At 36.4% G+C, this 24,029-nt stretch overlaps 1 long non-coding RNA gene across 5 annotated transcripts in view; it reads left to right on the forward strand.

The window, feature by feature from the left end:
• Positions 1-24,029, forward strand: part of LOC106848476 (uncharacterized) — an 885,659-nt gene that overhangs the window by 223,906 nt on the left and 637,724 nt on the right. For 3 of the 5 annotated variants that reach the window (XR_011497671.1, XR_001402450.3, XR_011497672.1), the window contains exon 2: positions 19,113-19,573. This is a non-coding gene — a long non-coding RNA (uncharacterized lncRNA). Of the gene's footprint in view, positions 1-10,019; positions 10,098-19,112; positions 19,574-24,029 lie in introns of all 5 variants that reach the window. The other 2 variants (XR_011497674.1, XR_011497673.1) reach the window with 1 other exon arrangement.

Consider the following 24,029-nt stretch of genomic DNA (forward strand, 5'->3'; position numbering starts at 1 on the left):
GAGTGGACATACAATTTATCATCCAAATTGCACATTTTTGAGATTGAAAAGGAGCACTATTAACAATAATAATGTTGACAACTACTGTTAACTAGGACTGTGAGGGAAGTATATAAGGGCTGCCAAAGGGATGACTTTAATGTGTTCTACATAGCTCTGCATGCTATTCTTTACTTATTCTCTATCCTTCTTGAAGCAGTGAGGGAAAAGATTTAGTTTTGAATAAAGGTAACATTTTGATTCAAATAGGTAAATTGCAGGTTTTGCTTTTGATATGTAAAACAGCATGAATTACCAAACAGGAGGGCTCAAATTTGGCCAGAAATTCTGAAAAAGACAATTATACAAAATCTAACAAACCCACTGAAATATGCAGTTCAGTACCTCATCTTGCTTACCTCTCCATGAAAGGTCAAAAGTACCTCCTACTGTGATATGTCTGCAATCCCTGAAAGATTGATTAAATTTCTATATAATACAGAATTGCTGAATCTAGTGAACCATAACTTATGTAATTTGTATTATACTTTATCAGTCACCTTTTAAAAGTGTTTAAGAATGAAACTTTCCCTTGTAGGCAATGGAAACCTGAGAAATACTTGCTTTCTTTATAGTAACTTTAGCAGTTTGTTTGACTTAATTAAGTCAAGGTTGGTGTGGATTTCTTAAAGAGATTTAAGTGCAAAAATTAACTTAACTTTGGTATTTAAATTTTGTAATAGAAAAGCCTAAGAATAAAGAAGATGGATTTCAGATTGCATGGTAAAGAATGAGAAAAATAATCTTTTCACCTATGGTGAAAGAGTGGCTAAAGAGATATTTGAAAACTTCCCTTGCTAAGTCTTAAATCTTAAGGTATGGGAATAAGTTACAGAAACCTGTCTACTCTTGGAAAATTGTATAGTATCCTGAGTTCCTCTTAAACGGGTCCTATTTTTTCAGCAGGAGAGTTGAGAAAGTCAGAGATTAGGAGTTTAGAGGTGAAGTATATTCCACTTCCAGACATGTGGAGAATTTCTTTCTCCTTCTCTGTTCCCCACCTTCAGACCCCTCATCTCAATTCCTAGTTCTCAACTTATCTTAAGCTTGACACAGAGACATGCTCAAGGAGTATATGATCTCCAAATAAGTCTAGAAGATAAACCATCCTACGTGTCCAGTGAAGGGTCTTGGACAGGTTAGGATGATCCCTATGTCCTTGAATAACAGAATTCATGCCAGAGCTGCCTGAAAGCTGTAGAACTGCTCCTAGAGACGCGAGGGATGGGACTTTGTGGTAAAGGAGATACCCTCTGAGAACATCAGGGGGAAATACCAACCAGCACTCTGATCGCTGGGAATAAAATCTGAACTCCTGAACATGGTCTTCAAAGTCTTTCATCCATCCCACTCTCCTCTCCAGCTCCGTTTCTATTGGATTGCACCCTTATTTACCACCCTAGATGTCTTTGAATCTCTAGTGTTTGCCATGCTTCCTTTAGCCCCAAGCCTTTTAAAGATTCTGACTCTAAATTCTCTGCATCTGATTTCCCCCACATTTAATTCTCTTCCCCTGATTAAATCCTATATTTTCCTTGGAACTTAGTTCAAACATTCCCTCCCTAGGAAAGCCTTCTCTGACCAGCTTAACTCCAGATTCTATGCTTGTGTTAGTGTTCCATTGCTGCAAAATAAATCACCACAGATTTAGCTGCTTAAGAGAACACAAGTTTATTATCTCATGGTTTACTTGGGTTAAGAGTATGCACATGGTCTAGCTGGATCTTCTGCTCAGGTTTGATAAGGCTGCACTCAAGAGGTTGGCTGGGCTGCTAGTCTTATTTGAGGCCCAGGATCCTCTTCAAGGCTCATGGTTGTTGGTAGAATTCATTTACCTGAGGTTGTATCACTGAGGTTCCCTTGTTCTTGCTAGCTGTTGGCCATGGACTGCTCTAAGCTCCTAGAGGCTAACTTTAGCTCTTTGCCACATGGTCTCAATGAGGAGTTCATAACATGGCTGTTTGCATTCTTCCAGGGAAACAGGAATGCATCTTTCTGGTGCTTCACCTTTTTTTAAAGACTCCTCTGATTAGGTCAGGTGCACTCAGGCACAGCTAGATAATCTCCTTGTGATAAACTCAAAGGTGACTGATAAGTAACCTAATCACAGGAGTGATATGCCATCATATTTACACGTTCTACCTATGCTCAAAGGGAGAGGACTATACAGGGCAAATACACCAGGGGACAGGAGTCTTGGGGGCCATTTTAGAATCCTGCCTACTTCAATGCAGTCTCATGGTATATGCTTTCTCTCTTTTATCACAAAGTACAGTTCAATTGTGCATTTATTTCTGTGATTCTTCGATTAATATCAGTCCTCCCCACCAGCATGTAAACTTCATGAGAATGGGGAATACTGTTTTCAGGGAGGTTCTCTTTGTTCAGTGTTGTGTCTTTGGACATTAACACAACATTCAGCATAGTATAGGTGCTCAACAAATATTTAAATAAATGAGTGATCTTTATTGATTGAATAAATGAATTACTAAATGAAAGTTGTACCATGATTATCTAGCACTAGATGGGCATTCTTAGACCTACTCGTGCCCTAATGTCTATGCACTGAAAGATGGCACCTTACTACCAGACATTAGGTCTCCACCCTGAGGTCACTAGAATGACCGACTCTAAAAGAAGAAATGGCTCCTTAGCTCCAAAGCCCAAGAGAAATCTTATTTATGTTGCAAGCTTGCCTGGTGTTATGTATAGAGCTTTCCTATTAGAATAACTTTCAGAGCCTGAGTTTTAACCAAACCTCTTATAGAGGGACCGTAGTGAACCTACATTTTCCAACCAGGCGACATCAGCTTGGAGGGTGGGTTGAGCCATTGGTAGACTCAAGTCTTTATAAAACCAAGAAGATTCCAGTGAGGGCAGTGCAAAAGCATATAGAGACTGTGTGTGTGTGTGTGTGTGTGTGTGTATGTATGTATGGGGGTATGTGTGTATGAATTTTGTGTTTATGAGTTAAAGAATTGCTATAACTTCTCAGAATTTATGGCTATGATTCTGTAGTCTCACAGGACGCTGGGACATTTTGACTGAGCTTTTGCGTTTATAGGAAATTAAAGGCAAGAGAAAGCAGTCCTCTATCAAGCGACCTCCTTTGATTACTCACACATAGAGGCGGAGGAGGGTGATGTCTTTCTGAAGTAGGGTAGCAGATCACGTCTTTAGTCTTGAGTGATAAATTCCTTCCTAAGTATCTGCATTCCTCAGGGTTCTCCAGAGAAATAGAACCAATAGAATAAAAGAAAAATACATATATTTTATATGTATACATATACATTTCATATATCTATATTTCGTCATATAGATTCAATATATTTGAATATTCAATAATATTTCATGATACATTTCCATGTATATATGAAAAAATACATACAAAGAGATTTATTTTAAGGAATTGGCTTATGTGACTGGTGAGGCTTTACAAGTCCAAAATCTGATGAGGGAGGCTGGCAGGCTGGAGACTCAGGAAGGAGTTGCGGATTGAGTCCATAGGCAAGCTGCTGGATGACCAGGAAGCGGTGAAGTTGCAGGTGAAGTCTGAAGGCAATTTGCTGGAGGGATCTTACTCTGGAGAGGTGAGCCTTTTGCTCTATTTAGGCCTTAACTGGTTGGATGAGGACTACTCACTTTCTGAAGGCATTTGGCTTTACTTAAAGTCTGTGGATTAAAATGTAAATTTTGTCCAAAAACACTCTCTTAGAAACATCCAGAATAGTGTTTGATCAAGTATCTAGGCGCTGTGGCCGGCTATCTTGACACATAAAATTAACCTTCACAGTGTTCCCATGACTCAGTCTTGTATTTACCATTAATATCTCATATATGTGAGACTCAGATATTATTTCTTCAGTCTAGAATTTCTGTGCCTCAGAGGATTGGGGACAAATTTAGAGATTCTTAAAAAAAATTCTTGATCTCTTAGAACATTTTTTTCTTGATGAAAAACCCACTGGAAGAAGTAGGTCTATAATGTGACTAAAATGTTATTTTGGGGATTGAGTTAGTCTCTCACCTTAAACTTAATCCATCCTTATAAGAGGTCATGGGATTAAAAATACTTAGCATATGTGAAATTAAATTTAGCAAACATCTTTTTGAGTACCTACTACATGCCGGGCCCCGTGTTAGGCGTGGAGAACACAAAGATGAATAAACATGATTTTTACCAATGATAGAATTTATAGTTTAGTGAGTGGGACAGATAAGAAATACTAGAACCGGTGAGTCGTCAAGATATGTTGAGCCTGGAGGTCAGGGGAAAGTGTTGGAAGGATACAGTGATTGAGAATGAGAAGCACAGAATATAGCTCTAATGTAGGAAGAAAACATAAGACTAAAGGAAGATTGTCACGTGTTTGGCCAGTGTGGGTAGCAAAGGCCTTGGGCTTTACATTTTGACATAATACTCTTCTTTTAGACCACTACTTACATAAAATTCTGAAATTTTGGTGGTCTTGAAAAGATGTACACCTCTTGATAGCCACAAATGAACCGGGCCCGAATAATGATATACCATGTAACCCCAAGTAACTAGCTAATCTTAATCTTAACTTTAAGCCTTATGTTGTTTGATGTACCTTGTCAATACCTCATGACGATTGTTATCATGCATCTACCAATGAATGTGACACTTTTAATACCATATCTAGGGACCCACATGGTCTCTTGGGATGTCTGCCAAATAAGAATTCCTTTGATTGGGGCTGAATACATATTATGATCTTGACAATTTTTCAGTTTTGACTCAAGAGGGCAAGATTCGCCCAAGTATCCAGACATCGTCCTTGGAATGTCAGAAATCTAAAAACTCTCCTCAGTGCTCATGTACTGCACAAAATTGGGCACATAATCAGTGCTCAACAAATATTTGCTATATAAATGTGTGAATGAATGAATGAATGATATCTGTAATTTTAGCTATCTTGGAATTTGGTTCAATTGGCAATTGGATAGGCTAGATTAAGAGATATAAAAAGTAGAAAATAAAATCACCAGGATAGGACAAGCTATGTAGGATGGTCCCAGAACAGGTGATGAAAGGCAATGGGACATGAAAACATCTTGCAGCCAGCAGGTTACAGCAGGCAGAGGATACAGGAGGCTACCTGTTCCTATGTGAGAAGTATTAGCATCAGGAGCTAATTAGGGCAGTTAGGTAAGTGATAGTTGGTGGCAAGCCTGGAAGAAGGGAGTGAGAATTTAATTATGGCAATGGGAGTTTAAGAGTAAGTGTCTAGCCCATGGGGGAGTAAAGAGATAACATTAGGACCTGATCCTAGAGGAGTTTACTAATCAGGGATAGCAACAGGTACTCAGGCATGGGTTGAGGAAGGACTGGATGGAGAGACAGAGGGCGGTGAGACACAGACTCAGGCATTAGAACTGGACCTTGCAAGGACCTTGCGACACAAAATAATACTAGGGCTGGGGCCCAAAATACAGCCAGATCAACAACTGACTTTGTCCTGAGTTGCTAGCCCAATTTTCCACAAATTCTCTCTAATCTGGAAGAGACTGAGAACTACACGCTGAACTGGAGCTCTGCCAGTGGCATTAGAGGGACTTCGACTGTGGCAATGGACTTTGGCTGTGCCTAGGCACACTATACTCAGCCAGTCAGAAGACAGTGTCCTGCTATCTTGGATACATTCTGAGGTGCCCAGGGAAGATGAGGATACTTTCCTCCCCTTGGAAGGGTAGGGTGCACAGCAGGAACGGCAGGGTCATGACAACTGCACACACTGGGTGAAACATGCAGTTACAGCGACGAAAGTCTAAGGCCAACAAGAGACTTTGGTCAACTGGTTCAGAGCCACAGAGGAAATGCTTCCAAGAAACTTTTCAGGTTCCTTTTTGACCTCTCAGCTCTTGGACCTGCCCTGGATTTCTTGTCCACCCTCACTAATTTGACTTACTTTTTCCTCCTTCTATAGAATGCCTGTGTTCTGCCCACCCAGCTGGAAGCTCTGTCTTTTTGCCAGGAGATGATAAATGGCTTCTGAAAGTTGGATAAGATAATTATGATAAAGAAAGTGACTTTTTCACACCTTTAACTTTGAATAAATTCAAGCCTGTGGAAAAGTTGGAAGAAGAATACAGTAAACATCCTTGACACCTTTGTCTAGATTCACTAATAATTATTTTGCCGTATTTGCTATCTATGCTTGTTTATAAGTATGCATGTGTGTGTATATATTTACACACACACATATATATGTACGTATGTTTTGCTAAACCATTTGAAAGCTAGTTGCAGATTTTTCATCCCTAAATGCTACCGCCTCTACCTTGTAAATATACATTCTCCTACCTAACCATGGTACCATTATCATACCCAAGAAGTTTTATATTGATACAGTAAAATGAACTAATATCCAGTCTATATTCAGATTTCCCAATTGCCTCAATAATGTTATTTGTAGACTTTTTTATAGTGAATTTTTAAATATTCAATTTTGTGGGGTATTTAGAAAGAAAAGTAGGAACATAAGATTTCTAGAGTCCTTTGGGAAAAAATGTATAGGGTGGATATGTTTGTGCAGTCTTCTCAAAAAAGTAATTGTTTTCATCTTTCCACTGATGGGAAGGCACAGCTCTCAATCAAGAATTTATCAGGAGGTCTAGATACATAGTAATGGCTTTTCCTTAATGGAGTTAGAGTGAATTTTACCTTTAGTTAAAAGTGAATCTTTGCTTATTGGATGCTAGCTTTCATATTTAAATTGCATTCATACTTGATCTTTCGGCCAAAGCAGCAAGAGACCAGTTAAAAAAGTCTATTCCTCTTAATTTAGAAGCAGCGATTAAGGAGATTCGGAGCTTTGAAACTGTTGTGAGTAGTCTGCTTAAGAAAATAAACACTAATTGAAAGGGCTAATCAAAAGCTCGTCATCTTGAAGGGCACTTGGATGGTTCACAAGTGTGCAGCTTAGGTAGACAAGGTGCTCTTATGAAAACCTGTCATTCTGTGTACAGGGACCTTAGGCTGTGCATTAGATCAGTCCCCATAAAGAGTGACTATTTATGATGAGAAAATATGTCTGCCATTAGCGTCCTTCACAACTTTGCAGATAGTTTATAGAAATAATTCCTCCTCAATCGGTAACAAATCTTTACTTATATATTATAACATTTCTTATAAGAAAATCTTCCTTTTGCCAATTTGTAGTCTATGTGCATTTAATTTTATCACAATCTCTACAAATATTTGGGCAAGTAATTAATCATTTCCAGTAAAGTTGTGCTTTTTGAAAACACATGAATAATTAAACTCTATCCCCTTTATTGCAGTCACACAGGAGTTTTTCCTGCCCTAGTAGAGCTGCCTTCATGGGTTAAACTATTACCCCAGGGACTTAACAAAAATTCAGAGATCAAAAAGCCATTTGAAGATGTTTTTTCAGATAATTCTAGATGATTCAGACAATTTTCTAAGCAGCAAAACTTCGCTGTAAATGGAATTTCCTCCTTACCAGACTATAAATCAATACTTGTTGGCTCTAATGATGAATTGATGATAAAGAAATTCTAACAACTGTTATCTGATGAGAAGATCGCTGTTGGATTGATAGTGAGGAATGGGGGTTTACTGATAATCTGGGAAGCTTGCTTTTTGAGACTGCTGCTGTCAATGGAATTTTGTTGGTCATTACAAGTACACATGTGCAAAACTGGGTAAAGTGAGCAAGTCTGGAATGCAATTGATCTATATAGTCCAAACAATCTGATGTGGATATTTTTAAAGTATTATGAAAAAAATTCATAATCAGTGTGCATATAAATGTTCAAAATTTGGTAGCAGGAAGAATTTGGTTTCCTTCACTGGGTGCTAAATCATCCATTTATAGCTGCTTCCGTGTTGCCTTCTGTTTTGGCATTCACATTTGCCTTTCACTATTAACATATTGAATTCAATATGAAAATGCAACTTTGTTACTTTTGTCAAATTCTAAAATATATAGGCCATTATGTTTTTTCAAAAGCTGTTGCTACACTCTGGTGCTTAATAGGAAAGGAATCCAAAGAGTGGAAATTTATCTTCAACTCTCTTTGAAAGGATAAACATTAAGGGGCTGGCCCCGTGGCCGAGTGGTTAAATTCGCGAGCTCCGCTGCAGGTGGCCCAGTGTCTCGTTGGTTCGAATCCTGGGCACAAACATGGCACCGCTCATCAAACCACGCTGAGGCAGCGTCCCACATGCCACAACTAGAAGGACCCACAATGAAGAATATATAGCTATGTACTGGGGGGGCTTTGGGAAGAAAAACGAAAAAAATAAAATCTTAAAAAAAATAAAATAAAACAGATTTCTCTTAAAAAAAAAAAGGATAAACATTAAGAAGGTGTAATCAAATTCTTTCATTTTATCAAATTCTTTGTAATGAGTTCTAAGCTGGGTACAGAATTGTTGCTGTTATATATTCTGTGAAAATATATCTCCTAAGGTTTTCTGACCTTTATTTCCAGTTTTCCCCAGCTATCTGCAGGGAGGTGTACACCTGCTAGGTCTCTGCCACTAGTACACGATGTTCTTTTGATGTCCTCCTGTCCCCATGCCTCCCAGTGAGCACATTGCATAGAAATAGAATTTATTAGAGCATGTAGGATTCAGTTCTTTTTTGAATGGCCATCTTCAGAAATCCAAATAGGTCACACAAGTTATTCAAATAGACCTTTAGAAAGCCCTTCTAAGATTTCCATAGGGTGTTATAAAGTCATCTATTAAGTTGGACTATATGGAGTGCTATTTTGTAGGTTAAAAGGATACTTTATTATCCAATTGGCACACTTTTGGGAGTGCAAGGAGGAAGTATTAATAATGAAGATAACAAGTATAACTGATATTATCCAGTCAAAGCAGAATGTGTGGTCACCCAGTAAGAAGAGTAAGAACCCTATTATGCAGGGTTCTTGTGAAGATTCAGTGACAAAATGTATGTGAAACACAGCTGTCATTTGGGAAATATTCAAGAAATGGTAGCTGTTTATATTATTGTTATTTTTCATGCCTCCTACATGCTTTGTCCAACAAAGCAGTGAAATCACAGTGACTTTATTCTTTTTCTTTTACTGGATGATGCTAGGTCTAGCAATGGAGTAGTGAGAGTTTAATGATATAATCATATGGAAACCCCTTTGAGAGGGAAAGGAACTTTATATTTTTTTACTTATGTCTGCTATGGTGATTCTCCATCAAAAGAGAGAAATCTGTTTTTAAAATTTAAAAAATACCAGACACCCTACCCTGCATTCTCCAGGCACCCAGCTCCCTAGCTTGATAGTTACTTCCACAGGAAGCTATTTCTACTGAGTGGACTGTGTCATAGGTCTTAGGCTTAATGATAAGAAAAAATTTGAGGATAACTAATTTATTAGATTAACGGTTTCTCGAAAGTAGTGATTTTTCTATTACTTATTCCCTCTGCTTATTACGGTAGTCAACACATGGTACAAACTACTACTATCAATATCAAAATCAATAAATATTTGCTGAAAATGAAAGTGTGAATAAATGGATCTTTACAGCTAAAAATCAACATTATGAAGCAATGGCCTCTAGTGTTACTCTGCAACCAATGTTCCACCGTGATAGGAACTTTTCCTAAGCTCCAACTAGAACTTGCAGGGTCATGGAATGAAGGAATTCAAGGACTTCATAACTGCAGTTGGTGCCAAGTCTGGAATTGTTGGCTATTTAGATTGGTTTCCTGTTTTAATTGATTATAAAAGAAAAAAGTCAATAAAGCTAATCTGCCAATTATCTCAGTAAGTCTTCCTGCTACACACCTTACAATTTTGAAACACAGAAGTGCCGTGTGTAGGTTTAAATGCCATAGGTGATATCAACATTGTTTATTAGTATTCACCATCTTTGTTGAAGTATTACTGAGAATTGCATACAAATATATTTGTTTTGTACATGAAAATGGAAACTATCAATTTTATATGTCACTTCTATAATACAGAATTCTGAAGACCTCATATTAACCCAATCCTCCTGGCACTTGCTATCATCTCAGAGCTGGACTTGGGACACTGTGCAGGTACACTTCTCTTTTTCACTCTCTTATCCCTCAGATCATTTAATGTTGATGCAGTTTAGTAAAATGAACTTTGCAGATAGCCTCAATTAATGCAATAAATGCTTTTAATATCAGGGAAAATGTGTGTGCATCACTTGCAGCTTTTTCCCTGTCCAGAGATGGCATATGGTTTAGTCCATACAGATCAGCGTGTAGTTGGTGATATAGCTTTATTTTTTAAATCAAAAAAATTTTTTTTGAGGAAAATTAGCCGGAGCTAACATCTGCTGCCAATCCTCCTCCTTTTGCTGAGGAAGACTGGCCCTGAGCTAACATCCGTCTCATCTTCCTCTATTTTACATGTGGGATGCCTGTCACAGCATGGCTTGACAACCGGTGTGTACGTCTGCACCTGGGATCTGAACCAGTGAACGCTGGGCTGCCGAAGCAGAACGTGCAAACTTAACTGCTGTGCCACTGGGCCGGCCCCGATAGCTTTATTTCTGATTTTCTCTTCCAAATCTTAGAGTCAGAAATTCTAAGCCTGGAAATTCACATTTTTTTATTTATTACATGATGATAGATATTAACATGATAAAATTTTCTCCAACTTCAGCTTCTTGTGCTAAGAAATTGGGTTAACAACATCAATTGAAAAAAATGTATTATTTTAAAATTGACATTTATGTATATGCTGTGAAAATAGTGGATCAAAGGAAAACATAAATGGTCCAAGTGCCATAAGTCTATCTATAGGAAGAGTTACAGGGGATGAATAAAAACCATTAGTCCTAGGGAGCTGGTTAAATTTAGCCAGACCTGAGGTCAGTTAGCTAGTCTGTGCTCAGTAAAAGCAGCCCTCTTCTGAAAGGATGGGTGGGTATCATAGATCAAGATTTGTGCATTTTTCCTTAGTGTGGACCATCTTTTCCTAAGTGCTTGGGAGTTCAGGGCTGTCTCATAGAGTTGGCATAATACACTACAATCATTCTACAGTGCAAAATTTTTACTTAGGGAGAAACAGGAATAGTATTACATATCACGGAATTAATCATCCTCAGTAGTTTATATGGTTAAAGACAGTTTAGTGTACAAGCCACCAGAGTTACAGAAAAGCCAATACTGCATATTGGATACTGTTATTAATCCCTCTGTTTGACTTAGGGACCAAAACAAAGAAATACCTCTAAGGCCGTGTGGGTTCTCATTTCTTTTCCAGTTCCCTGCATACTTTGACATGACCCATTTTACTTCTGTCCATTTCATTTTCCACATCTATAAGATTATGACAATATTGGATAATTGCAAAGCAAATATAAACAATTGTATTCATGTTAAATCATTTTTTAGAAGTGTGTGAACAAGATTAATACTAATTTAAACATTTGATCAATAAAAAACGATGGATGCTATTTTCTATTGTTTTGTGCATTGTTACAAGTAAAGGGCAATTGCATGCCAAGAGTAGTAGAAAAAAATATGACTGTGTTAGATATATTCCTGGTTTGAGCAGTGAGATTTCTTATTAAGGAAAGATATTAGAATGCTTTATGAAGTTTATGAACTTGTAATTTTCTCCTGTAATTAGATGAGACTCCGTCAGACCCATCCTTCTACAATTTCATAATTGAGAGGCTTCTGCCTACAATAGAGTGTTGAATCAGATATACATATGCTTAATGGACTAACTATTTTAAAGATTGGCCATGGCTTATGCAAAATAAGAACAATCCTTGGAACATTTTCAAGGCTTCCTGCCACAAATTGCTTTCGCAATTTTCATTTCATTTTTAACTATAAAGTTAAGGCATCTTTAGTTATTTTTATTTTAAATTGCTCCTGCTGTTGTTCTCCTCCCAGGAAGTAGCCACTATTCTTTTTTCTTTCTCCTGGCCATTGTAATCTTTCTTACATGAATAAAAACAAAGTGGTTTATTTTAAAAAGGAGTTTTAAATCCTCCCTTGCAGTTGCAAGGAAAATGCCTTACCATTATCAAATTGAAAAAGGGATAATGTAGTGCAGTTACATGTGAGTTTTATCAATGAGTGTTTTCCTTGGTGTTCTCGTTTTCCAGAAACTCTTTCTGCTGCATCCTTTAACATCTGTGGCTGCAAAAGTTAATTCTGAAAACAAAGTAGATATGGAAAGGCAGGTGATTGATCAAGGCAAAAATTAAAATCGGGTACTGGTGGCACAATCTCTTACTTTTTGGCCCACAGGAGTCCTGATACAAATTAATTGTTTCTGTGATTCTTAGACCTTCATCAATCAGATGTAAATTACACTACGCATGATTGGCTGCCTTTCCATTCTCCAGTTCCCCAAAGAGAGCTGTTGGCCGCCAACTGCTACAGAGGCTCAGCGGAGCAGCAGCCTGTCCGTGGCTGCTCTGAGACAACAAACAGAGCAACGGAGCTGACTTGCAGGCACAATTGTGTGCCTGAGGATGCAGCTAGCACCATTCCAGAGTAATTTTTGTTTAGGGCACAGGAGACATCTTTTTCAAACCAGGTATAATGTCACCCAAACCTAGAGCGGCCAAGGTTTGATTTTTAAACATGGTTTCAGATCGATCTAAGAAAGATGTTGGAGCACCTACCAGAGAGTAGTACTGAACATGAAATGAATCTCAAGATTGATTAGGAAAAACAAATATATACACTCTCAAAAACAGTTTTCCTAAGATACTTTATGCACCTTTAGAGGCATTAGCAATAATAATAGCTGAAACTTAATTAAAGTAACATAAAAGACCCCAGCAAGGAGACCTTGTGACCACATTTGTAGCTGAGTACTGAATTTAGCCCTAAGAAATGTGAGATCTACTTTTCATCTCACAGCAATTTACCATTTCAAAAAACTCGTGTTAAGGAGGTGATTAGAAGCTACAGAGTTGCCTTACTTCATATGTAAGGAAAGAAGGGTTGAAAATGTAGAAGGGCACCTTTTCAAAGAAACGTCACGATTAAAATTTAAACATATATTGGGAAATGAGAAAATTGGAATGACCTGGACACATAAAATGTAGATTTTTCATCTTCAAGCATTCATTCAGATCTTCCTGGATTTGTCTTCGCTGTAAATTATTTGTGTTTATGAATTGCATATAAAAAAGCCCCACCCGATAAATGCTATTTGAAGAAGAAAGTGAATTGGCCCTTTGGGCTAAAGTCAAGGACTCATATTTCCTGGATTCAATCTTAGCTCAGCCCCTGAGTGATTTTGACAAATTACTTAACCTCTCCAATCTTTGGTTTCCTTATCTATAAAATGGACATGATAATAGTTCATATCTCAGCAGATTGTACAGAATAAATGAGGTAATTTATTTCTAACAATGCCTGATACGTAGCAAATGTTAAATACATGTTAATTATCATAATTATTATTTGTATTCTCTATAACTCATTTAAAGCATTATAAAAAGTGAAAATTTTCCTTCTAAGGAATTATTTCTTAATTGAAACATGAACAACTTCTTAGATAGGAATTCCCTATAGGTTTCAAGGGACACCTATAACCATAACATACAATTTCTGCTTCTGTAGCTCATATCTGGTTGCTATTGAGGGGTTCCTCTGTGGTTATATTGTCAACTCTCATTACTGGGTAATAAAGTTTATTTCCCAGTGTTTGAGGATTATAGAAATAATTGAGTGAGATGACATTTGTGAAAGTGCTGACCAGTGTCTGGCTCACAGTAGGCTCCAAATAAATATTCGTCTTTTAGATATACACTTATCTTCTGTATAGGGAAGGAAACTGGTGTTAAATGTTCAAACAAAAACTGTTTTCCACCATACTGTTGAAGCTTGAGAGACTCCTGTGAATTATATAAGATTTTTTTTTTAACTCTTTTGTTCCTCTATGGCAATTTTCTCCCAAGTATGTGGGGTCATCACTTTTAGGTACCTGAGTTGTGGTTCCATTGTAGTCTAAAGATACTGGGAGCTTCTGATGTGTCAGTGGAGACAATTGGATTCTAAGAAAAGCAGTAGAGCATATAGAGTTCCTCCTGGATGCCTAGGAAATCTTGCTGTTATTGGCTGATTGTGGGAAAGCAAGCGCCCATGTTGAGAAACCCAACTTGGCAAAGAACTGCTGGTGGCCTCTTAGAGCTAATGGCAGCCTCCAGTCGACAGCCAGCAAAAGACTGGAGCTCTCAGTCCTACAACTGCCAGAAACTGAATGCTCCCACAACCCATATGAACAAGGAAGTCGATCCTTTCACAGTCTAGGTTCCAGATGTGAACTAGGCTTGGCCAACATCTTGTGAGACTGAGCAGAGGATTTTGTTAAGCCATTCCCAGACTTCTGATCCACTGAAATAATCAATGTGTCTTTTTTTTTTTTTAAAGATTTTATTTTATTTCCTTTTTCTCCCCAAAGCCCCCCCCCCCGTACATGGTTGTATATTCTTCGTTGTGGGTCCTTCTAGTTGTGGCATGTGGGACGCTGCCTCAGCGTGGTCTGACGAGCAGTGCCATGTCCGCGCCCAGGATTCGAACCAACGAAACACTGGGCTGCCTGCAGCGGAGCGCGCGAACTTAACCACTTGGCCACGGGGCCAGCCCCTCAATGTGTCTTTTTTTAAGCCAATTTCTGGTAGAAAGTTTGTGGTAATTTGTTATGTAGCAATAGATAACTAATACAGATTTTTTTCTTATTTAATTTTAAGGCAGAGCTCTTGCTTCATAGGAAACTGGCTTTTAATTTAGGCACCAATGACTTATTGGATTGAAATTTACCAAGGTGTACCAGGGGCATATACAACTGTAAAAAACATACCTTCTGCTCTAGTGTCTATACCTAAAAAGATGAGTTTTAATCCTTACTCTGCCACTAACTATTTGGTAGATGTATTCTCTCTGAGCCTCAGTCTCATTGACTATAAAATAGAAATAATGCCACCTAGTTTTGGGGATTATTCTAAGGATTGCCCGAGCTAGCCAAATATATATATATATATATATATATGATTAGCATATATATATATATATGATTAGCATAGTGCAAAGCTAATAACAGATGCTCAATAAATAACCATTTTTATTAATAATATCTGGGACTACCCTGTATTCTTAGGTTTTTAGAATGCCAGTACATGTAGAGAATCAAGAGGTACACATGAAAACAGTAACCATTGAATATATTCTTACAATAATTTTTTGATCATGAAGACTTCTTGCTTTATGATGAAGAGATTTGATTCATTGATGCTTAATATAATATGACACCATGTGATTGTTGGAAAGATTGGTTTTTAAATAAAACCATGAAGAGCGTAATATTTGTTAAGGAACCTTTGCCATGTGAAATCAAAATCATGAAATAGAATAAAGAAATGGCAAGCCTTGTTTGGACCTGTTCACAATATCCATTTGAAACTTATTCTTTCTGAAGGGCTCTTCTACTCTTTCCCTTGTGTATCAGACACTGCTTCAAATTAACAGGGAAACTATTACAAGAAATTCTTACTCTTTTTCTTTCACTATTAATGCAGCATAAATTTTCTGCATTGTACTTTATGAGATACCAGGAGATTTGGTTTTCCTATATCTATGAAATAAACATTTAAAAAAATCTTTAAATAGTATTTTCTTTGTATTGCAATACAACTGATTAAAGGTCCTTTCTTCTAGAAAATAAGATGGAAGAATATGTTAATCATAGCAGCCAATGAAATGTCTTTCTCCTTATCTATTCAGTTCCTTATTCATGCACTCATCAATATTGTTGAGTCTTCACCCCGTGCTAGTGTTGCAAGTACTAGGAATATGGTGGTGAACTGTAAAATGTCCTAAACCACAACTTGTACCAATATCCCAGGATTTAAGCACTTTGATTTCAACGGTAGTGCAGGCAAGATGAAGAGCCTTTGATTGGATTACAAGAAGCACTAAGATGTGACATTCAGTAATAATAATTCATTGACGGTAACAACCAGATTTTATTAATCAAGGTTTTACTTTATATACTCTTGGTTCTTTCCATTCCTAAACAGTTGCAAAGCAAATAAATATCAAACATCCATGCATTAATGGAAGTCTAATAGTCAGTCTTAAGTTCTGGATATTTTTCGTTCTTAGGCGTATGAATCTATTTAATTTTTCAGAGTTAAGGTATCTCATAAAGCACTTTGATTTCAACGGTAGTGCAGGCAAGATGAAGGGCCTTTGATTGGATTACAAGAAGCGCTAAGATGTGACATTCAGTAATACAATGCCAGAAGCATCTCTGATTGTTGATTTCCTTTACTTCTTTTTCCTACAAATCAAAGCTGTGCAGGATAGTATTGTTAAGATATGAACAAATGGTAACATATAAATAAATACATACACAAATATTTCATTGACGGTAACAACCAGATTTTATTAATCAAGGTTTTACTTTATATACTCTTGGTTCTTTCCATTCCTAAACAGTTGCAAAGCAAATAAATATCAAACATCCATGCATTAATGGAAGTCTAATAGTCAGTCTTAAGTTCTGGATATTTTTCGTTCTTAGGCGTATGAATCTATTTAATTTTTCAGAGTTAAGGTTACAAGAATGGTGTAATTCAATACTCATAAAGTGTACCATTATTTACTGTATATTGGTGTGTAAGTATGTCTGAGTAGAAACAGATTCATCACATATATTTTTGCAGAGCAGATGGCCACAGGGGTAATGGAAATTAAAGAGGACATTGTGATAGATTGTATGTTCTAAAAATTATTTGCTACTGGCCCTGCCGTGCTAGAGAATTATACTTTTCCACCCCATTGATGTCAGGCTTGGCATGGGATTTGCTTTGGTCAATGTAATGTGGTGAAAATGATGTGTACCACTTCTAACAAAAGCATTACAAGCCATCGTGTAGTTCCATGTTACTTTTTTCCCTCTGCTCTGAGACCACATGTTTCAGTTAGCAGTTTCTCTTTCAGCATGGGTCTTTCAATGAAGAGGATATTGAGCAGAGCTGCAGCCAACCCACAAACAATAAGTAATGCGAGCAAGAAGTAAACATTTGTTCTTTTAATTTATTGAAATTTTGGGTTTTCTGTTACTTCAGCATAACTTAGCCTGAGCTGGAGGATACAGACAACTGTAATAACTAATATTGAGTAGTTTCTGTGGGCCAAGAATGATGTTTGTTAATTTCACACTTGTCTCACTTGATCTTCACAATGATTCTGTGGGTTAGAAATGATCACATCTCTATTTCATGACTGAGAAAATTGCAGCTCATCAAATTTGCTCAGGGTTGACCAGCTAGTAAGATATATGAAACATGAAGAGGAACATAAGTCTGGCTAATTTCTAAGTTTCATCCACAGAGTCCTGCCTCGTGGGAATTTAGAATTAGGTATCATATAGTATAATCTGTTCATTTTACAAGAGTAAACTCAGGATCTCAATTATCATATATAGTTCCACTAGTTAGATATACAGCTGAAATTTAAACCATTAATCTCCATAAACTAGCATTCAAACCTCTAATCTATACTCATGGTCTAGTACTCCTGTGTGTGTGTGTGTGTGTGATCTACATGTACATCTGTAAAATTATACCTTTGTAAATATGGAATGCACAAGGTATATATACCATATGTATATGTCTTTTTGATATTATAACAATTAACTTTAAGATTAAGAATTAACTTATTGTAACATGAATTTTACCAATATGATAGCATGGTACCTAGACAGACAATGAAAATGTTTTTGAGTTATTATTTTATATTCTATAGAGTCATTTTGATTTATATGCTGTGGACTCTTGATTATGATATAGTGTCACTTATCATGATTTCTCTTTTCCTTGGAGTGTAAAAGTATAAATAGGATTATCCTATTTCTTAAGATGACTTAAATTTTGATGTTTTATTTCTTGCTTATGTTGCCATTAAAATAAGACAGTCTCTCTCTTTTCAGACAGTTAAAATATAGTTATACCATATTTAGAGAAATAGTTTAGCTTTATTAAATGAAATATACAAATCCAGTTTTTCTTAAGTTAGGAGTATCTATTTAAAAAGAAGAGAAAAATTTTAAAGATTCCTTTTATAAAATTTTGTATTAGAAAACCATGTAAATATATAAATGCACCATAAACCTATTAATAGGCATTTTGTTTACATATTTTTATCTCAATTATCTATGCCCATAGGACTCATTCAATCAATTTTTCACTAAGTAGTTTTCAAAATATAATTACTCTTATGGGTAGGTCTGTGAACAGAAGTGTCATTTACACTATAGTTCACTAATTGCACTTCGAAGCCATTATAATGAATTATACCAGTACATTCTTCAAGAAGATCTGTTAATGCTAATCATTTGTATCACATATATCACTTAGAAGAGATCCATCCATAAAAACCTTTCATTTACAACCTCATTTCTTTTTAATTCTCTTGTAATGCAAGTCATAGCTGTAAATATATACAGCATGTGCTTTTGTTACCTGTTAGCCTGTCAGACTTTGATTCTGAGTTATGTATTGAAATCTAGAGGCAAATAATATTTTGTGGTCAGAGCAAAACTATTTACTTTGAGATCCCATGTAATAATTATTCTTACACAATTAGTAGTATTTGTAATGATCTATATTTTGATCAAATTTTAAGAGCTTAAATAAAATCTCATTTCCCCTAAATATTTTTTATCACCCCCTCGGTATTCCCAGATCACATTTTTGCATTTCTTTCCATGTTCAAGAGAACTGGTATTTAAAGTATCTCTCAGTTAAAAATAAGTGACAAGAAGGTTTATGTTTTTAAGCCTCTATATAATGGAAAGATTTTACAGACAATGAAGATAAACACTAGATTAAAGGCATTTTTTTATGGTAAAATAATGATAAAATAATTTTGTAGACCCAGTATCATGACAGAAGGTGACATGAATACGTTGACAAAAAAAATGTTGAAACGCCTCTTTTAAAATATTCTTCTTTGTAAAATGTATCTATTAAGTGGTATTTCTATAATTGTCATAGAAATTGAGACACATCTTTATGAGAATTTTTTTTTTTTTTTTTTTTTTAGGAAGATTATCCCTGAACTAACTGCTGCTGCCAATCCTCCTCTTTTTGCCAAGGAAGACTGGCCCTGAGCTAACATCCGTGCCCATCTTACTCTACTTTCTATGTGGGATGCCTACCACAGCATGGCTTGCCAAGTGGTGCCATGTCTGCACCCCAGATCTGAACTGGTGAACCCTGGGCCACTGAAGCGGAACATGCGCACTTGACCGCTGCGTCACCGGGCCTGCCCCAAGAATCTTTTGTTATTGTCACTCATATCGTATGAAAAGTTAAGTACAATTTGAACATTGTAGAAGCAGACTCATTAGGAAGTATTGATTTTCTATTCAAAACAATATTTTTTAGAAATTATATAATTTTTTCTTAAGGAAAGAAAATTCATGTTGCCTGTTGTCATCATAATTTGAATTTCTGACCTCACCTCATAAAATCAGAAGTAGAAGAGTAAAGAAGATGACTTTGGTGAGTCTTTATGAGATGGAGTGAAAGCTGACAATAATATGTGATTGATACTATATTTAAAGTTCGGATTCTATACAATATGATATTTAATCTTCTGCCAAATAATGCTATTTTCCCCATTTTACAGATAGTGAAACTGAGGCTCAGAGAAGCAACTGGCCCAATATCACACAATTGTGAGAGATAGCACTGGGCTTTAAAACCATTGATCCTACTCCAGAATTGCAGCCTCTGTGTTATACTGAATTTTGGTGGGTGATTGAATATTGAGATGTGGCTATAGCAGGTTATGGTACAAAGCTTGCTCACAAAACTCCGTTTTACTGCATAGGGCTTGACCAATATACAAAGTTACATGTTTGTGTTTGCCTGATATTTGTTACAGTTATGTGGGGGGAGGGGAGGTGGGGGCAGGGTTGGACCAGTCCTCTTCATTGGCTCTCATAAGCACCCAGAACAAAGAAAACACTTAGCGGTGTATTCTCTAGAGAGCTTATCTTGTCCTTGCAAGAAAAATGAACACCTTGAAGAGTTACTTTCAAGTTGATATGCATAGTCATACAGCAGAATCTCATTTTTTAATTGAAATATAATTGACATACAATATCCTATTAGTTTCAGGTGTATATCATAGTGATTTGATATTTATATACATTACAAAATGATCACCACAATGTCTACTTACCATCTGTCACCATACAAAGTTATTATGATATTATTGACTATATTCCCTATGCTGTACATTATATTCCCATCACTTATTTATTTTATAACTGGAACTTTGTACCTTTTAATCCTCTTCACCTATTTCACCCACCTTCCCAACCCCTCCTCCCTCTGGTAACCACTAGTTTGTTTCCTGTATCTATGAGTCTGTTTCTGTTTTGTTTTGTTTGTATGTGTTTTAGATTCTACATATAAGAAAAATCATATGGTATTTATCTTTCTCTCTCTGACTTATCTCACTTAGGATGATACCCTCTACGTCTATCCAGGTTGTCACAAATGGCAAGATGTCGTTCTTTCTTATTGATGAGTAATATTTTGCTGTGTATATATACCACATCTTCTTCATCTGTTTATCTCTTGATGGGCATGTAGGCTGCTTCCTTATGTTGGCTATTTTAAATACTGCTGCAGTGAACATAGGGGTGCATTTATCTTTTCGAATTAGTGTTTTCATTTTCTTTAGATAGATACCTAGAAGTGGAATTGCTGGATCGTATGGTAGTTCTATTTTAAATTTTTTGAGGAACCTCCATACTGTTTTCCATAGTGGATGCACCAATTTACATTCTCACCAATAGTGTAGGGGGTTCTCTTTTCTCTATATCCTCATCAACACTTGTTATTTTTTCTCTTTTTGATAAAAGCCATTCTGACAGGTGTGAGATGATACCTTATTGTGGTCTTGATTTGCATTTCCCTGATCATTAATGATGTTGAGTATCTTTTTCATGTGCCTGTTGGTCATCTGTATGTCATCTTTGGAAATAAGTCTATTCAAGTCTTCTGCTTATTTTTTAATTGGATTGTTTGTTTAATATTAAGTTGTGTAAGTTCTTTATATAGTTTGGCTATTAATCCCTTATTGGATGTATGATTTGCAAATATCTTCTTCCATTCAGTGGTTTGCTTTTTGATTTTGTTAATGGTTTCCTTTGCTGTGCAAAACCTTTTTAGTTTGATGTAATCCCATTTGTTTATTTTGCTTTTGTCACCCTTGCCTGAGGAGACTGGTCCCAAAAAATATGCCTAAGACCGATGTCTAAGAGTTGACTGCCTATGTTTTCTTCTAGGAGTTTAATGGTTTCAGGTCTTCCATTCAAGTTTTTAATACATTTTAAATTTATCTTTGTATATAGTATAAGATAGTGGTCCAGTTTCATTCTTTTGCATGTAGCTGTCCAGTTTTCCCAACATCATTCTTTTATTGAAGAGACTTTTTTCCATTATATATTCATGGCTCCTTTGTCATGGATTAATTGATCATATAAGTCTGAGTTTATTTCTGGGCTCTCTATTCTGTTACATTGATCTACGTGTCTGTTTTTGTGCCAGTGCCATACTGTTTTAATTATTATAGCTTTGTAGCATAGTTTGAAATCAGAAAAGACAGAGGGCTCAAATAAATAAAATCAGAAATGAAAGAGGAGGGGCCAGCCCAGTGGCGCAACAGTTAAGTGCACACGTTCCACTTCTTGGTGGCCCAGGGTTTGCTGGTTCGGATCCCAGGTGCAGACATGGCACCACTTGACATGCCATGCTGTGGTAGGTGTCCTACATATAAAGTGGAAGAAGATGGGCACAGATGTTAGCTCAGGGCCTGGCTTCCTCAGCAAAAAAAAAGAGGAGGACTGGCAGTAATTAGCTCAGGGCTAATCTTCCTCAAAAAAAAAAAAAAAAAAGAAAGAGGAGAAGTTACAACTGACAACACAGAAGTACAAAGGATTATGAGAGACTACTATGAACAAATATACACCAACAAGTTGGAAAACTTAAGTGGATAAATTACTAGAAACATACAACCTATGAAGACTGAATTGTGAAGGAATAGAAAATCTGAGCAGACTGATTAAAAGTAATGAAATTGAGTCAGTAATTTAAAAAATCCCCCAAAACAAATGTCTAGGATGAGACAGCATTATAGGAGAATTCTACCCAACATTCAAAGAAGAGTTAAGACCTCTCCTTCTCAAATTATTTCCAAAAATCAAAGATGAAGGAACACCTCCAAACTTATTTTATGAGGCCAGCATTACCGTGATACCAAAACCAGACAAAGGCACCACAAGAAAAGAAAATTACAGGCCAATAACCCTGATGAACATAGATACAAAAGTCCTCAACAAAATATTAGCAAACTGAATTCAACAGTACATTAAAACTATCAGACACCACGGTCAAGTGGGATTTATTCCAGGGATGCAAATATGGTTCAACATCTGCAAATCAATTAACGTGATACACCACATTAGCAAAACAAAGGGTAAAAATCATATGATAATCTCAATAGATGCAGAAAAAGTGCTGGGCAAAATTCAACAAAGTGGGTATAGAAAGAACGTATCTCAACAAAATAGAGGCCATATATATAAAGCCACAGTTAACATCATATTCAACAGTGTATGATGAGGAACATGACAAGAATGCCTACTCTTGCCACTTTCATTCACATGGTATTGGAAGTCCTAACCACAGCAATTAGGCAAGAAAAAGAAATAAAAGGCATCTAAATTGAAAAGGAAAAGTTAAACTGTCACTATTTGCAGATGACATGATGCTGTATATAGAAAACCCTAAAGACTCACCAAAAAACGATTAGAATTAATAAATGAATTCAGTAAAGTTGCAGAATACAAAATTAATATACAGAAATCAGTTGCATTTCTATACACTAATAATGATCTATCAGAAAGAGAAATTAAGAAAACCATCCCATTTACAATCACATCAAAAAGAATAAAATACCTAAGAATAAATTTAACCAAGGAGGTAAAAGACCTGTACTCTGAAAACTATAAGACATTAATGAAAGAAATTTAAGACAACACAAATAAATAGGAAGATATACCATGCTCATTAGTTGGAAGAATTAATGTTGTTAAAATGTCCATATTACCCAAAGTAATGTACAGATTCACTGAAATCTCCATCAAAATACCCATGACATTTTGTACAGCACTAGACCAAAAAATCCTAAAATTTGTATGGAACCACAAAAGACACTGAGTAGCCAAAGAAATCTTGAGAAAGAAAAAAATTTCATTTAAAAATATATCAAACATGCAGCTAAACTAGATTAAATTGTTTCCCCAAAACACTTTTTTCTAATAAAAGCCTAAGAGTAGTGGTTCTGTCTCCTAACCAACATTATATTTAATTCCCTTGCATTTCTGTGGCTGCTACCTTATTTTTTAAAAATATTGGTGTTTAGGATATATGTTGGGTTTTGTTTTGTTTTTGGTAGAAATTCAGAGAAGAGCCATTTTGCAGAATTCACATGGAATGCTGGACATGGAAGTCAGGATTTTAATTTCTAAAATCTCAGTGACAGGGATTTAGATTTACCCTTTTACCTTTACTTGAAAACTGGAAAAAATATATGAAACAATGGTTTTCAGATTTTGGGCAACAGGCAGCACAGGATAATGATTCCCGAGAGAACAGAAACATCAAGGAGAACCCTATGATTGCTCCAGCTTATTGACTGGAGAGCCTCTCCTGGATGAAGCCCAGGTAAGGGCAATCCAAACAGAGCCTGCTGGTCTTGCTGAGTTGAGGAGACAGAATTCAGAGTTGGGGCGATAATGGGGCAAAATACGACAGAGGAAGAAGCCACAGAAAGAGAGTTCTAGAGATATACTGAGGTGTCCCCTTGACTTTTTGCCTTGAGTACTGATCTATGCAGGTGGGTGAGGATACTACCTGAGGCCAGGGAAAGAACTACCAGGAA

The sequence above is a fragment of the Equus asinus genome, chromosome 24 (genome assembly GCF_041296235.1).
Source record: "Equus asinus isolate D_3611 breed Donkey chromosome 24, EquAss-T2T_v2, whole genome shotgun sequence".
NCBI lineage: Eukaryota > Metazoa > Chordata > Mammalia > Perissodactyla > Equidae > Equus > Equus asinus.